This window comes from Gavialis gangeticus, unplaced genomic scaffold (assembly GCF_001723915.1).
Source record: "Gavialis gangeticus isolate Ggan-Ray unplaced genomic scaffold, GavGan_comp1, whole genome shotgun sequence".
In the NCBI taxonomy this organism is placed as follows: domain Eukaryota; kingdom Metazoa; phylum Chordata; order Crocodylia; family Gavialidae; genus Gavialis; species Gavialis gangeticus.
Genome location: NW_017729000.1, coordinates 11,178,960 through 11,182,657, shown reverse-complemented (window position 1 = coordinate 11,182,657; position 3,698 = coordinate 11,178,960). Strand labels below are relative to the sequence as shown.

The 3,698-nt window shown below is 50.9% G+C and overlaps 1 protein-coding gene across 4 annotated transcripts in view; it reads right to left on the bottom strand.

Annotated features, from left to right (window-relative positions):
* Nucleotides 1-86, bottom strand: part of LOC109289944 (core histone macro-H2A.1) — a 71,292-nt gene extending 71,206 nt beyond the window's left edge. For all 4 annotated transcript variants that reach the window (XM_019506257.1, XM_019506259.1, XM_019506258.1 and 1 more), the window contains exon 1: nucleotides 10-86. The gene's annotated coding sequence lies outside the window, so the exon portion shown is untranslated. The remainder of the gene's footprint in view (nucleotides 1-9) is intronic.
* Nucleotides 87-3,698: the final 3,612 nt, after the last annotated feature.

The following is a 3,698-nucleotide window of genomic DNA, read 5'->3' as shown; positions in this document are numbered from 1 at the left end:
CGCACTCACCGCGCGGCGCCGCACCAATATGTCTCCCGCCGCCCGCCGCGCTCCCGGCTCTGCCGCTGCCCCCCCGCCACAGGCAGCAGCGCCAGCCCCACAATGCACCGCGCAGCCTCGTCACATCCCTCCGCCCCGCCTCACTTGTGAGGCCGGGGGCAGGAGGAGGGTTGCGGGCTTCCTTCAGGGGTACCCCGCGCGGCCGCCTTACGCAAGGCACTTGGAAGTGGGCCTCCCCCCTTAGGTCGGGTTGGGGTGGGGGCGCTCTTTGTTCTCGTCCAAGGGCAGGGTGTTGTAGGGACGTGGCTTCAGGCACCTCCCTCCCACCCAAAATGGCCAGGTCAAGCTTTGCAAGCAGTTGCAGGGGGGGCTACCTAGGTATCAGCAGGGGGAGGTGTCATTGCGGGTCCAGATGACATGCACCAAACGGCTCCCCCGGTTTTGCTAAGACCTGGCCCCACAGCCTCGATCAGACCCATGAGTTCTGCGGCCCCTCGGGCCCCACAATGCTGGGGATGTCGACTAAGAATGAGCCATGGCTTGGCCATCCCCAAGGGGGTGGTGGGCACCCTGTTGGGAGCAGCTGCTGCCAAGTTCCCCTCATCCCGTAACAGGTATTTGCAGGTAGAGTGGGGCACGCGCGCCCAACGGCAGCGATGAAGAAGCAAGGGCTGGCTTCCACCTCTCGCTGGACCGCGCTCCATGATGCCGGGCTGCCCAGAGGGGAGGGGGGCAACGGGCAATTTGCCCCCAGCCCTGCAAAGCCAGAGACCTCTGCCTCTGCTCCCGTGTGCACCGTTGGCCTCCTCGCCAGAACCTTTGGTATTCTCTTTTCATAAAAAAAAAAGAGGGAATTGGTGTATTTGAGCATACGATGACACTGAGTCATTCTCAACGTGTCATTATGACCTTCTGGGACCTGTTCCTGACGAAGTAAATATTAGACGTGGTTGTGTGTGAAACGTGAATTTGAGGCTGGAGTGATTGTTGCGTTGATGTGCGATGGGGAGTCTAAACCAGTTACGGTAAGGTAACTTCTTTCTTTATCTCTGGGCGGCAATCGAAACAAGATTGATCAGGCTTACGATTAGCTTAGCCGAGGGCCTAGGCCGAGCAGCCGTGGTTACAGAGTGTGTTGTGAGGAAAGAAGGAACGGTGAAGGTTTAAGGAGGGATCGGTGGCAGAGCCAGGCTGTCATCACAGAAAGACCTCCTGGGGAGCGAGTTCAAGTCATGAGTGAACGTCAGCTCTGTGGGCTCTTAAGGGCCAAAGTCAGAAATGAATTTGCAAGAATATAATAATTAAAATGATGTATCTTGTTTTCTTTATATTAGCCCAGGAAAATAACAACATTAGACATAACACATGTTCACGTTCACATATTTCCCAACTTCAAAAAGTACTTAATGCAAAGTATCTATTTAAGTCCAACCCCCTAGGCAGGGGGTCAGACTTGATGATCTGGTGAGGTCCCTTCCAACCCTAGCATCTCTGAATCTAGGTCTTGGGGGGAAACAATATTAAAGTCCTTCTTGATTGAAAAAGCCTGTGCTCCAAACTGCAAATCTTGCTTTCAGTATTGCAGAAGTGACTTGCTCTCTTCTGGTCCTTCAAACAGCAGCAGTTGCTTACTAAGGCCCATAAAAATATGAACAGTCTCACAATGCCTTAATCAAGGGATTAAAGGCTAAATGTGCAAGTTTATTCTCTAGCAATAGTACAAAGACAATCCTCTGTCTACTCTCTGCAGTTACTTTCTTTTTCCTTAAACGGGCAGGGCCTGCTTATCCTCTGCCAGATCCACAAGCCTGAACCAAGTACAACTCAGCTTATGAGGGTTACATGAGCACCAGCTAAGATTTCCAGGCAAGATCCCACTGGAGAGTAATTTTCTGTGGCAGTTACCACAGGGAAAAGGCCTAGGTGTGGTGTGACGCCAGGCCTTAAGGGAGTAACCCTTCCTTCCTGAGTAGTGGAGGAGGCCAGCCAGCAGGCCACAACCAGAAGACCGGTGAGACTGAGCCAGACTCCAGGAAACGTAGGAGAGAGAAGCTCTGCCAGCAGGGGTTGGAATTTGGAGGTGCTTAGGAGAAGTGCAACCCTATTCCTATCCCCTTATCCCTGTGTAAGAAAAAATGAAGTGTACCTATCAGTCTGGGGCATCAAAAAGAAAGGAGACAAAGGAGAAAAAAGCTCAGGATGAAAAGGGGAAGCAGACAGTGGATCAGTTTGGATGGGTGGTGAAAGGAAATAAGGAAGTTGGAAGTGGAACAGGTGATGCAGGTAGCACATCACTTGCAGGGGATGAAGAATATTTTGATCATGAAAACATCACAAAGGAAGCATGCAGTGGTGTAGCAGGAGAGTGTGAAAATGAGTTGGGTTTGGTGGTGCAAGCTAAAGGAGACATAGCATCAAATGATAAAAACGTGAAGATTCATCTGGTTTCTGGATCTGCGCCTGAGCTTCATCAGGAAATATTCTCTAATGACCCAGCCACCCCGGGGGATCTCCATAGGTTGCAAAGGGATCTAATTGTGTCCAAGGACTCACCACCCAAACCTGCAAGCTTCCCATGCGATTCCTCCAAACGGTCATTCCCTACATCTGTTTTCTGCAAGACTGTCCAATGACAAGAGTGTGAAAAGGGACTGGTTCATTTGGAGCCACAAGGCAGCTGGCATGTTCTGCTTTCCATGCTGCCTCTTCTGAGATCATGAGAAAAATCAAGCCTTGTACCATTCCAGATTCTGCCATGGGGGTGTAAATAATAACTGGAGAAAACTGTATGACAAAGTGAAGAGTCACGAGGCCAATTCTGGTCATCTTGAACATTATTTACAGTGGAAAGATCTTGCAAATGCTCATAGTGGAAAAGGAGCCATTGATAATGCTTTTGAAAAGGATATACAAGCAGAAAGCCTGCTTGTTCCCACTTCCCAGGGTAAGGGAGGGAGGAGCCGCATGTGAGATTCTCACATGTGATGTGTGCATGTAAGAATTCTCTCACGTGGTCCCCCAGCTTTGTACACACACACAGGGCCTTGTAGGGGGCAGTGGTGGGGTCCCCAACATCACACCTGCCCCAGGCCCCATAAGCCCTCTGGGCGACCCTGCCATGATGACATGTTAGTCTCCACCTTCCAGTCTAGAACATCACAACAGCCATTTCCTGCATATATCCCAGAGGTCCTTTCCAGCCTGATGTGTCCCTGATCCTATGGGCCCTGCCCCACATTCAAAGGAAAGCTGGCTAGAAACCAGCTCTAGGGTGGTTTCACATGTTCAAGTGCTAGCTTTGTAGTTGGATGGCACTTTTTATAGCTGGATAGCCATTTTTAGCATGCATGATAATTATTTTGTGCTTGTGGCCAGTCTGAACTAATTGCGTGATTAACCAGCGAATTGCATGATATATATGTAACATAGTAGGAGCCTACGAGAGAGGCGGTAGAGCTGAAATGCTGGAGGCTGCAACTGAGAGAGGAACAGTTGGAAAAACCTTGGTGATACCCAGTTGACTCTCCAAAATCAGCACCTGCTCTCTGCCCCTGTGTGACAGGCTACTGGACAAGATGGACCTGTGGTCTGACCCAGTAAATGAAAGTTCTTATGTTCTAGAGGAAGACGGGGACCAATGTGCCATCATGGAGCAGAGGGTGGATCCAGCCTCCTTGCCCCCCCCCCCCCCCCCCCCA